We start from the raw sequence: 13,320 nt of genomic DNA, 5'->3' as shown, positions 1-13,320 counted from the left end.
GTGTTTGAATGACTAGTTGTGAGCAACTGAGGTTGGTTCTTAATAACGTTTAGACTTAATGGCATCTCCAGGGGGGCATCTCTAGGTCTTAGGTTTTGGTCCAGAAAACTCAGGGCCTAGGATTATCCTGAAGTGGCAATCCTGTCCTTGGCCACTATCTTCACCACTGTGATAAGATATGTTATATTTTTATTTAAATTTTACTGGTTACTTCTCCATTTGCATCTAAAAATCTAAATTAGAACATAGATATTTTATGCAAAACTGTGCCAGTTTCTAGTTTGTTTGTTTTCTAATGATAATATCCATCTGGTTTGACAACAGGTAAGTCACTATACTACCCATTCTCTAGTCCTTGGGGAAAGGTTCTTTCTGTTGCCATGAAATAAATCTGCCATAATACAGCACCAAATCTTTTCAGTTCTCTACAGACCACTGTACTTGTGAAGACAGCCTAGACCCTTGTTGATCACTTTTCTCAACCAGGGCATGACTTTTACTTAACCAAAATCTTTTATATGGAATTAGCTAAGACCCACTCATGGGTTTCAGCTGGTGTTACAGCAGGTCTTTGGGTGCCTTTAAGACTATGATATGACAAATAATTCAGACAGAACTTTGCCTGCTCCAAGGTCAACAAGGAACTTTGGCCTGATAAACAGAAGATGTTATCCTCCTACAATTGGTCATCCTCTTTTCTCAGCCTGGAGGTGTCATAAAACCAAGGCCATCAACTCTGCTACATAAGTCATTTTCTTCACCAAATGAGGAGAAGCCCTTTAGGCCCAAGTGGATGAAAAATGTCTGTCCAATTGCAGTCATAAAGAAAAATCTATTGCCTGACATCTTTCCCTCCTGTCTTTTATTTTATCCTTCGGAAACATTTATGTTATAAATTAATTTATTCTACATGAATAAGTAAAAGCCCTTCAGTGGATCCACTGTGATCCAACTGATAGCTTGGCCACATATAATTTAAACAATTTGGGATCAGTTTCATTACAGGATTTTGGTGCAATAAGAGTCCAAATTTGTGATGAATTTGAAAGCCAGTAATGGTTTGAAAATTAGATCTTGAGGTGGAATGTCCTTCTGTTCTGATGCCTATGGTGTTTTGAAAGAGCTTACCACTGAGCATGTGGGGGGTCCCATTTAGCTATCATGACTCATAGAATTATCCTCCAAATAAAAGGATATGCATATATTCTTTACTAAATCAAAAATAATTATCACTCTAGGCTATCAAAATTTTGCAACATAAAAAGCTGAAGACTGTTACCAGAACACTGATGAAAATCATATTCATAGTATTGCTTCAGCTGAGGCAGAGCTTGGAAAAGTTAATTTGGGGGACAACTCTCAAAATCTCCCAACCAATATAACCAAGGTCCATTCTGGCAGGGGAATTCTGGGAGATAATCTAAAATTTTAACTTTTCTAACAGCTCTGAGTAAGAATTTTGAGTGTTGGAGTAAGTAGGGAGGCAAGAGGTCCATCAGGTGACCCTCTACACTGAAGTTACCTCATATGATTGTTATGAGGGTAAAATGGGGGTGAAGTGGCAAATCATTTACATGTAGAAAATAAATATATTAATAAAATAAAATGATGATGATGAGAGACAAACAGATTATTTTACTTAATGTATATGTGGAGCCCAAGATATTTAGAGCAACATGCCTGGTTCCTCTCCTTCCATTTCATCCCCACATCAGCCCACTGAAATAAGTGAAGTAACTGTTCAACATTACTCAGCAGACTTCATGACTGAATGGGATATGAATCCAGGTCTCCTTATCCTCAGTCAGATAGTAACCTCTACCCAAACTTAGAAGCTCTGGCATTCTCTCCTTTGCTCCATAAAACCATTATTCTAGCAACTCCTACTGCCTGTGTAAACAAGCTCAGTAATGCCTATTCCAAGAATTGTGATTAAGGAAAACTTCTATTGTTGTTAACTGTTCTTGAATTGGCCCTGACTCATGGTGACCCTTTGGGTGAGACATCTCCAAGACCTCCTGTACTCCACTGCTCTGTTCAGGTTCTGTAGATACAGTCCCGTGATTTCTCTGATTGAGTCTATCCATCTGACGTATGGCGTTCCTCTCTTTCTATTACTTGCTATCTTTCCTAGCATTATTGTCTTTTCTAGTGAGCCATGCCTTCTCATGATGTGGCTAAAACATGACAGCCTCAGTATCATCACCTTGGCTTCCAGGGAGAGTTCAGGATTAATGTATTCAAGGATCCATTTGTTTGTCTTTTTGGCTGTCCACAGTATCTTCAGCACTCTTCTCCGGCACCGCATCTCAAATGAGTTTATGTTCTTTCTGCTGGCTTTCTTCTTTGTCCAGCTCTCACATCCATTCATGGTGATGGGGAATACAATGGCTTGGATGAGTCTAACTTTAAAGCAGTGACAATTGAGGTCCTATAGAAAGTGACACCTGCGGCCATATTTTCTGAATTCCCACAGTTCCAAAATGATGTACCAACTGTTAAAGAAACTGCATTTTCCCCCCATAATGTTTGCCTGGTAGCCTTTAAATGTATCAGTCTACAACTCCCACCATCCCTTGTCAATGCAGCCATTCATTGAGGAAATCTGGTTTAGGAGATCTCTACTTCTACCCTGTTCACTGAAAAGTATTATGCACAAACAAACAAAAACAATGGAAGCAGATCCCTGGTTTTCTAGCCTTGTCGATTAGAGAACAAAGACCTGCATGGAGAAATGCTAGGGTTTCTCCCCCTTTAAAATAATGATTAGTGAACAAATTTTACTCTTATTCCTCAGTGCTCTATGTTATAAAGCAAAATACTTAAAATGTCTAATAATGCCCCTTGAAAGTAACTTTCCAATGTAATTAAAATATATCATTAAAGTTGGCCCTCTGTATCCATGGATCATTTATTCACAGATTCAACCATCCACATTTTGAAAATATTTTTTAAAAGATATACATTCCAAAAAAATAAACTTTGATTTTGCCATTTTATATAAGGGACACCATTTTACCATGCCATTGCATTTAATGGGACTTGAGTACCCACACATTTTGGTACCTGGGGGGGGGGGGGGGGGTTGTCCTGGAACCAAACCCCAGCAGATTACCAAGGACCCACTGTATATCCTTGTTACCAAGAAAAGCAGCTCATTAATTTCACATTCTCCTTCCTCCTCCACAGTGCCAGGAAACATGGAGAGTAAGTCCCAGGAGAGATGTGCTGGCTCAGTCTTCCTTCCCTACTTGCAGAACATCCAAAAACAAACTACCTTTTCCCTTCTGATCAAACAACCACACACTTACAGTTTACAGACCTCCCTATGCTTGAGCAGGCAGTTTTGCTTTCAAAGAAGCCAAGGTCAGCAAATGGATGGAAAGCAAGGAAAAACAGAGTCTGTAGCCAAAACTTCTCATCCTTTCCCTAACATTCTGAACATCTGGCTCCCATGAGCCACTTGGCTAATCCTAATGTTCAATTCTTTTGATGTCCCCTAAATCTCTGAATCCTTTCTGTTCCCATTTCCCAAGACCGTCCAAAGCCTTAATCTCCAATGCTGTCCTGTGCTTTTCTGACAAAATTGAACCACTCTTCCTGCTGCTCCCTTCCCAAGCTGTTTTTCTTGGCTTCCTCCTCTTATCTTCCTCTTGAGGGAGATTTCTTTGTGTGGCGATGGGTCACCTAGGCCAACAATGTGCTTTTACTGGGAGGACTTTCAGCAGCAAGTGAGGACCAACTCCCAACTGTAAAATAACCTGCCAGTAATCCTGTGGCCAGAACTGGTGCCATCATTTTTCCTGACTTCCTTTGCCTTCAGGTTAGCAGCACAACAGTACCTCTTTCTGATAACATCTATGAGGCCATCTGCTACAAAACATCCTCAAGATGACAGTGGGGTCTTGATAGGCTTAAAGTATTTATTGTTTGTACAGCCAAGGCATTCATCTGACATTTAAACTAGTTGAAATAAAGGAAAGACTATAGAGCAGGGATGCTAAAGCTTGGGGAGGCATGAATTGTGTTGCTGTTGTTTTTGCTTGCTCTAGGTCCCATTCACTTTTTAACAGTCCCTACTTGGTTGTTGTCTACTTTCAAGTTGTTTCTGACTTATGGCAACCCTAAGGCAAATGCATCCTGGGGTTTTATTGGCAAGATTTGTTCAGAGGGAGCATGCCTTTTCCTTCTTCTGACACTGAGAATGTGTGACATGCCCAAGGTCACACAATGGGTTTCCATAGCTGAGCGGTGATTTGAACCCTGGTTGGCAGAGTTGTAGTCAACAACACCACACTGGCTCTATGTACAAAAATGAACTGTATACAAAAATAACACCCACCCTACTTTGATTTCTTTCCTGTTATTGTTGATCTTTTACTGTCACTGTTAATTTTAAGAAAAAATAATTTGTCTTTTCAAATGCTGTGATTTTAAAAAAATTATAGAGTAGTCTATGCTAAATCAACATCCAGTTCAATAAAAAAATAGATGGCAAGTGCATTGTTATGTGTATGATTCTGTGTTTATGTTTCTGTGTATGTTTCTGGAGCTCCACAGGCTTCATCAGAGTCTCAAAAAGTTCTGTAAACCCCATTCTTCCCAAGACCCAACCTCCCCCCTCCGCCAGGGTGCCACCACCATCTATTAGCTCTGGCTGCTGGTGGGGTGCTGCTGCCAACTGGCAACCCCTTCCAGGGCTGGTGGAGCTGTTGGCCAGACTGGGAAAGTGAGGTGCTTGTGGTGGCAGCAGCAGTGGCAGCCATGGACTTCTCCCCTTCACCAAATGCCATTGCCCCTCTTTCCAGCCTGGTCAGCAGTCTTGACTGGACTAGTGGCACAGTGATTAAATGCCAGTATTGTAGCCACAAGGTTGTGAGTTCAATCCCAGGGCTCCAAGGTGCACTCAGCCTTCCATCCTTTTGTAGGTTGGTAAAATGAATACCTAGATTGTTGAGAGCAATTGGCTTACAGATTGTAAACCACTTAGAGAGTGCTGAGTTCACTGATAAACTGTATAGAAATGCAAATGTTATTATTACTGACCTGCTGTAGGTGCTGGTGGGTTCTACTACTGCCCAGAAGCCCCTTCCAAGTCTGGTGGGGCTGCTATCTAGGTGAGAAAGGGAGACCATAGAGGCAGGGGTAGCAACAAGATTCCCTTCCTCTTGAGGAAGGGGACACATCCATGGCTGCCACTTCTACCACCAGCAGTGCCACCTCCTTTTCCTGACCCAGCCAGGAACCCTGCCAGATCTGGAGAAGCCTGCTGGCAGCACTCCACCTCCACCAGCTGCTACACTGGGTGGATGGCATTGGCACCCTGACTGGTGGAGGGGGGTGACTGGGTGTATGTGTGCCAGGCAGCATAGCTGGAATGGGGAGGGCAGCAAGGCAGTCAGGAAGGGCTGGGCAGATGGCAACTACCTCCCCTGCCTGCTGCTGCTTTTCCTTCTGCTGTCCCTGCCCCTCTCCCCTTTTCCCGACCTAACACTGCCCACAGGGTGTCAGGCCAGGCAGAACTTCTGCAACTGATGACACTCTCCTCTACCCCGGCCTCTCCCACTTCTGCAGGGCCTGGGTGTAGATCCCTGAAAGCCCCGTGCTGGGCCTGCTCCTGCCCCTGTCTTTCCCCCATGGGTGGTGGGAAGCAACTAAGACAGGATCCCTCCCTCTACTGGAAGCTTCCCCCTGACTGGAGCTTTGGAGAGGCTACCTGCCTGTCTGCCTGCCTGCCTAGGGGTGACAACATGAGCACAAGGGTGACACCAGGCCTAGTGATTCCACTGGTTGGAAGAGACCCCAAGCATCATCCAGTCCACCCCCTTTCTGCCATTCAGGAAGACACAGTCAAAGGATTCCCAGTAGATGTCCATCCAGCCTCTGTTTAAAAACCTCCAAAGGAGACGTCATCATTCTCCTAGGGGGTGTATCTCACTATCGAACAGATATTATGAAGAACTTCCTAACAATGAGGTCTGTTCGAACTTCCTAACAATGAGGTCGCTTTCCCTGTTGTCTGAATCCATTCTGAATTTTCACCTTCTCTGAATTTTCACCTTTTACTTGTCTGTATAGCTTTATTGCATGGAACGGTATATTCTATCCAAAGGCTCAGTAAGAAGTAAAAGAATAAAATAATTTCAAATAGCAGTGCAGTGATAAATTATGAAATGAAGGTGCTCATTATGACAGTTCCCTATGGAGAATTCCCAGATGCAGGAAGCTCTGTAGAGCTATATCTACAAACCAGTTCTAGCAGCTTCCACTCTCACCAGGAACAGGTCTTAACTACCTGCTCAAGACCCTGAAGTATTTTTTTTTTTTTTTTGCATGATTATAGATTGCTCAGAACACTAAGTTATTGCTGCAGAAATGCATCCACAACTCCAGCTGTTGTGACGACTGCAACTAAACTCATCTGACAGAGGGAGCTCTGAAGGGGGCAGATCATGCCATGGTCCCCTTTGACCAAATAGTCCTGGTACTTCAAACCTGTCAGCCTTGACTCATTGTCTTTAAAACATTTTAGGCATCTCCTATTAAGTTATTCCAAGGTTCCAGTCCTTGCTACAAAAACTCTGCTGAGGGCAGACCTAGTATCACTGAAAACAACTGAAGCTTGGTGATTCATACCACGAAGAGGAGAAAAACCACTGGGGAGCAAAGGAGATATTACTGTATTTGGACCAGTGGCATCACTGGGCTTGGTTGAGGGATGTTAAGGCAGGCATCAGTGGCCTCCTCCCCACACTGCTCAAGCCTCATGGCTTCATTGCCAACCTGGCTTCCTCCCAATGGAAGGAACCAGACTGGAACAAAGCCATGAGAGGCGCACCTGGGAGCTTGAAAGTGGTGAAACCACAATGGACATGCTTGCCCCCCACTGCAGTGGGAGGAGGACCCCAGAAGGGTGTCACCCCTCATGTGGGTTGTCTGAATCCTCTAAGTGATGCCACTGATCTGGACCAGAGAAACTGGGTTTAAAATCTCTGCTCATCTGTGAGGCCTACTAAGGCCCAGTACAGACGGTTGGTTTGCAGTGGCCTGGGGCCAATTCTAGGATTCCGGAGCACGCAGCATCCGCATGCTCCAAGCCCTAGCATGTATTGATGGCACCATCTTTATGTGGCACCGTCTATACGGGGTGCACATGCATGACACAAGTGTGGCGCCACGTCCACACCTCCCGGCGCTGCACTTCCATCATGGATGCATCACAGTGCGCCAGTGTCTTTTCTGGGTTCATTTTGGTCCGAAGGGATGCCACCCAGTTTGGGTGCTGCGGGGTCCCTCCAGAGGAAAACCGGACACCTAGAGCCCGGACTTTTGGGGAGGTATGTGCCGGGTCTTAGTAACTGTTGTTCTCCCCACCACCACCATCTGCCTCACAGGAGAGCAATGATAGAAGATTTTCTTTAAAAAGATCTCTTTCTTGTTTTGTGCAGAAGAAAGGTTCCTTGGAGGAAGGTGGGGGATATAAATGTAATAATAGATAGATATAAAATGTCTGAATAAACAGCTTCAAGAGCAGCCTTGGGTATTCCTTATTTGCATAACCCAGCATATAATGTACCCATCCTACCACCGGGCCTCCCCCAGCTTGTTGCTGCCTCTCTCCCCATAGGCTTTTGTTATTTAGAAGCGCAAGCAGCCATAGCCTTGAAAATCCCCTTCAAAAATTAAAGGATTGAATTAATAGGAAATACTGTTTTGGGAAAGAGGCTGGCTTTTCCTGCTTGTAAATGTTCTCTTCCTCCACCAGAAAAGAGGGCTTATTAAAGAGCGGATGGGACCCCCTCCCTTGCTGCCTACAAAGTTCGTTTTTCATCTTCACTGGAGGAACAAATCCCATTTAGTACCCCTTCATCTCTATCCCTCCTCCTCCCCACTGCATCAAATCGACACCTGCAGAGTTTCTCTTAGCCAAGCAGCTTCCTGCTTGGATCACTCTGCTTTGTATTTTTCTGATGTTGGGGATCAGTACCACCCAGGGATTTGGAAGAGGGAAAGAGAAAGGGCTGGGTGGGTGGAGGCGAGGGGGGACACTGTTTTGTGGAGTTTGTGTCTTTACTGTCTCCTTTCTCTCACAAAGCAAGTGGGCCTCTTAGCTTGGGAGAAGCAGGAGGAGAGAACCAGACTGAAGTGTGTCTGTGTGAAGAACCAATATAATCTAATATGTGCTTCCTAGACGCCAGGTCTATTAAAACATGCCCTTCAACTATCCCAAGTTGGCAGGGACAGTCCTGGTTAATCCTCTGTCATCCCACTTTTTCAGCTGCTTTTAAAATGGCCCAATTTCTTTTTCCGCCACCCGCTTTTCCCCCTTCATCTGCAGCTTAATTCAGTTGGCGCAAACTGAGTTCATAATACAAAAGTAATTTGCATTCAAGTCAGCAGAAGGGAGAGGAATGGGCAGGATCTTGCCATTCTCAGTAGGCTCAGGCAAAAGCAAACTGTTACCACTCTCCTGGCTTATGTGTTCTTTCTGATTCATGAGATTTGCCATCTTGCCCACCCTGACACTGCTCATGTCCCAGTTTTCATCTGAGAAATGATGGAGGGTTTGTTAGAGAGAAACCTCTGATTTGCAATTGAGATCACCAGGATGCCATCCTGGTGGGTAATCATGTCTGCAAAGCTAATATTGGCCTTGAAGATAAGAGCCCTGCTGGATTAGACCTGTCAGCTTCCTGTTTGCCACAGGGGCCAATGGAATGCATCTGGCAAGCTCACAGTCAGATAGTGAAGGCAAGGGCCCTTTCTTGGGGTTGTAGTTCAGCAACCAGTATTGAGGCCACTCACTGCCTCTGATCCTGGAGGAAGCCTGGAGCCTTCATGGCTATTAACCATGGAAAGTCTTCTCTTGTATTGATTTGTATAATCCCCTTATAAGAGGGAATGAGGAAAATTCACTAGCTCGGGTCGTTGATGGGAGGTTACAACACCAACTTTGCAGGGAAGGATTTTTCCACTGGACTGCACTGTGTGGTGGGAGATTTAACCACTTTCTCTGAATACCACACAACCCCTATCCTAATCCTAGCTGTTAGTTTTAAAGTTTAAAAAAGACACTTCCAATTCATATACACATTAAAGCATCATCTCATTGAGCCTGGGTGTGTGCACTTTGTGACAAGCCCATGAGGTCAGAGAGTGGAGGAAGACCAGACAGTATGGCGTCTCCATGGGCTTAGCATGGCTCAACTCTCTCCACCTTCCCAGCAGCAATCAACTCCTTCCAATCTAGCCAGCAGCTCCTTCTTATAGGTGAGGCGTGGGTTTTTGCATTGGCAATAGCCAGATTATCACTTTGCTTGTCTAGCTCTGTAGTGTTATACCTGATGTTCCATGTCCCATATGCCATCACTTCACTATTCCAGCCTTCCATTGAGGGAATTTCCAGATTGGGCCATAACCTTTAGAGTTGACTTGGCCTCAGGGTTGACTTTCCTGTGGGTCTGTCATGGTGTTCCCTCCAGCCTCTCCAACATGGCTTCCATCCTGCTGGCACTGCCAAGTGGACTCCCTGTGCCACAGTAGGCATCTTCAGAGGTACTTGGTGGTCTTGAGTCAGAGGATTTTTTTAATAAGACTTTATATTTACCACATGCAATGTGCTTCTTGGAGCATTTAAACCACTTAACTATGAGCCTGAACAGACAGGCCAAAATAAAGCTGCTTTGGGTCACTCTGGAGGTATGCTATTTAAATGATGCATGCATTTTAAGAGGCTGGAAGCTGTGCCAAAGCCATGCTCCAGTCCTAAGGACTGCAGCATAGCATTGGCGCAGCTTCTGGCCTCTTAAGATGCATGTGTCATTTAAACAGCATACCTCCAAAGTGACTCGAAGCAGCTTTATTTTGGCCTGTCTGTTTGGACCCAAAGTCATCTCACTTCCATTTTTACAACAAGTCTCTAAGGTAAGCAAATGGAGGTTTAAGGTTACAGTACCTTGGTATCTTGTCCAAGCCAGACAGCATATTAGCATGACTTGGGTGTGCAAACATACATTTAGAGCAGGTGTCAGGAATTTGTATCAGGGACTATGCACACAAGAGCCAGTACGGCGGAGTAGTTTGAAGAAACCAGGGTTGGAATCCTGGCTTGGCCATGCAAACCAGCTGGGAGACCTTGGGCAAGTCACACTCTCTCAGCCTCACGGGAAGGCAATGGCAAACCTCCTCTGACTAATCTTGCCAAGAAAACCCCATGATAGGGTTGCCATAAGTCAGAAACGACTTGAAGGCCAACAACAATAACATCTCTTATGACTATTTTTATGGGCACAAATCCAATGTGAAAAAGCCCTCTTGCGCTCGATGGGGAAAGTTGGCAAGTGCTGAAATTTCTCCCATTAGACTCAGTGGGAGGTCTAAGAACTTGACTTTGGTCCGAGTGTGGTGTGTGTAGGAGATAATGAGAGAGGAGCTTGGCTAGACTGACTAGTGTCTAGATCAAGGGAAGTCACAGTGCCACTCTATTCTGCCTTGGTCAGGCCCCACCTGAAATACTGTGTCCAATTCTGGGCACCACAATTCAAAAAGGACATTGAGAAACTGGAGTGTGTCCAAAGGAGGGCGACTAAAATGGTGAAGGGTCTGGAAACCATGAATCCCTGTGAGGAAAGACTTAGGGAGCTGGGGATGTTTAGCCTGGAGAAGAGAAGGTTAAGAGGTGATATGATAGCCCTGTTTAAATACTTGAAGGGATGTCATATTGAGGAGGGAGCAAGCTTGTTTTCTGCTGCTCCAGAGACTAGGACCTGGAGCAATGGATGCAAGCTACAGAAAAAGAGATTCCACCTCAACATTAGGAGGAACTTCCTGACAGTAAGGGCTGTTTGACAGTGGAACAAAGTCCCTCAAAGTGTGGTGTAGTCTCCTTCCTTGGAGGTCTTTAAGCAGAGGCTGGATGGCCATCTGTCAGGGATGCTTTGACGGAGAGTTCCTGCATGGCAGAAGGGGGTTGGACTGGATGGCCCTTGTGGTCTCTTCCAACTCTACGACTCTATGATTCTATTCTATGACTATTACTAGACAGAGGAGTCAAGACTAGCATCCAGTCACGACCCTCTCACTTGGGAGTCAAAATCCACCACAGGAAGGCTCCCTCTTCTTCCTTTGCTCTGAGGGGAGGGAGGCCTTTCCACAGCTTCGCCCCCCATTTTGACTCTCTGGGCTCATTGCCAAACCAAAACCCAAATTAAAAAACCCCTTTTAAATATTTGAAGAGCCAGAGGTTGCCACACAGCCATCAGCTCCAGAGACACTCCTTCGCTTCCCGCGCTTTCTCTCCCTCCCCTTTGCGAAAGAGCTGCGTCCGCACTGTGGGAATGATGCGGGTTGACACCGTGTTCGCTGCCATAGGGCTCCCTGGGGAGGAATTCTGGGATTTGTAGCGTGTTGGGGCCCCACAACACGCTACAAATCCCAGAATTCCTCCCCAAGGAGCCCTATGGTAGTCAAAGCGGTGTCAACCCGCATTATTCCCACAGTGCGGACGCGGGCTAATTGTGTGCATGCCACACCAAAAAGGGAAGGTTTCGTTGGAGAGCCCTATTCAAAGCCTCAGTCAAAAGGGAGACCCCCCTCTCATCCCAGTCCCCACTTTTCCCTCCAGGGTTGGACCAATCAGGGCTTGGCAGGGAGTCCAGCCCGGCTTCCTATTGGCGGAGCCAGTTGCCTATCGGGAGGGGAGGCGGGGGTCCAGGGGGGGAAGGCAGTGGAGGCGCTGACTTCTCCTCCTTCTCCTCCTCCTTCCCATCGAGGATGCTGCTGAGCGGGTGATGCTTTGCTCTCTCTCCTCGCCTTCCTGCCTACTTTCCCCGCAACCTGCCGCAAGGATGGAGCTGGAGGTCCTGGGCTCAGCCAGAGCCGGAGGGGCGCGAGGCCAGGCAGCCCTGGTCCCACGGCGTCCCGGGCAAGGAGCCCCTCCTAAGGGGAGTCCCTGAGGAAGAGGAGGAGGAGAGCCCCGCTGGATGGCCGAAGGGTAGCCCTTTCTCCCTCCTCTCCTTTCCCCTTCTTCCCGCTTCCGACGGCGCTGGCGGTAAGTCTCCCAAGTGGGATCAGAACAGAGTGTTGGAGGTCTTTACGCAGAGGCTGGAGGGCCATCTGTCCCAGGGGATGCTTTGATGGGGAGTTCCTGCATGGCAGAATGGGGTTGGGCTGGATGGCCCTTAGGGGGGGGGGTCTCTTCTAATTTTAGGATTCTAGGATTGAGTTGCTGCCCTCGGAGGTTGGCATCGATGCCAGGCTGCCTGTGCAGGAGGTTCAGTCCCTCTGAAGGCATAGGGTCCATTGCTCCTTGTCGAGCCCCTGGAATGGAAATGGTGAAGGGTCTGGAAACCATGAATCCCTATGAGGAAAGACTCAGGGAGCCGGGGATGTTTAGCCTGGAGAAGAGAAGGTTAAGAGGTGATATCATAGCCCTGTTTAAGTATTTGGAGGGATGTCATATTGAGGAGGGAGCAAGCTTGTTTTCTGCTGCTCCAGAGCAATGGACACAAGCTCCAGGAAAAGAGATTCCAGCTCAACATTAGGAGGAACTTCCTGACAGTAAGGGCTGTTCAGTAGTGGAACACACTCCCTCATCTCCTCCTTCCTTGGAGGTTTTTAAACAGAGGCTGTTTAAGGGATGCTTTGATGGAGAGTTCCTGCATGGCAGAATGGGACTGGACTGGATGGCCCTTGTGGTAGAATCATAGAATCATAGAGTTGGAAGAGACCACAAGGGCCATCTCTTCCAAGTCTAGGATTCTGTGATTCTGTGACCTTTCCCTCAAGGGTTTCTTGGCCAGATTGGTTGCCATCCCTGAGCCTGAGATTCCTATCTAGAGATCCGTGCAAGGGAATCTCTAGGACTACCAACCAAGGCTCCTCCAACCCCAAGAGGATGATGGTGGCCTCAGTACCCTGATCCGAGCATGTGCAGAGTGAGCCTCCCAGTGAGCCTCAGTCCCCAAAGAGATCTTGTAGCCCTGTGCCTTCAAGACGTTTCTAGTTTATGGCAACCCTAAGGAGACCCTATCATTGGGTTTTCTGGGCAAGAGTTGTTCAGAAGAGACCAAGCCTTCGCCTGAGGCTGAGAGAGTGTGACTTGACCCCAGGTCACCCAGGGGCTTTCCATGACCAAGCTGGCATTCGAACCCTGGTTTCCAGAGTTGGGTCCAAAGACACACTGCAGAAATAACCCAGTCTGAGACTGCTTTAACTGCCCTGGCCCAGTGCTAGGGAATCCTGGGAACTGTCATTTATTGTGGCAGCAGCGCTCTCTGACAGAGAAGGCAAAATGTCCCACAGAGCTACAGTTCCCAGAAT

At 46.6% G+C, this 13,320-nt stretch overlaps 1 protein-coding gene across 1 annotated transcript in view; it reads left to right on the top strand.

The window, feature by feature from the left end:
* The first annotated feature begins 11,770 nt into the window (after positions 1–11,770).
* The window catches only part of BRINP2 (BMP/retinoic acid inducible neural specific 2), a 136,496-nt gene continuing 134,946 nt past the window's right edge, over positions 11,771–13,320 (top strand). Inside the window, exon 1 of the mRNA XM_089515965.1 lies at positions 11,771–12,049. The gene's annotated coding sequence lies outside the window, so the exon portion shown is untranslated. The remainder of the gene's footprint in view (positions 12,050–13,320) is intronic.

Source organism: Sceloporus occidentalis, unplaced genomic scaffold (genome assembly GCF_023333645.1).
Source record: "Sceloporus occidentalis isolate IW3139 unplaced genomic scaffold, rSceOcc1.0.p SCAF_3, whole genome shotgun sequence".
In the NCBI taxonomy this organism is placed as follows: domain Eukaryota; kingdom Metazoa; phylum Chordata; class Lepidosauria; order Squamata; family Phrynosomatidae; genus Sceloporus; species Sceloporus occidentalis.
Note: the sequence above shows the minus strand (reverse complement) of the source record. Positions and strands in the feature narration are given on the sequence as shown.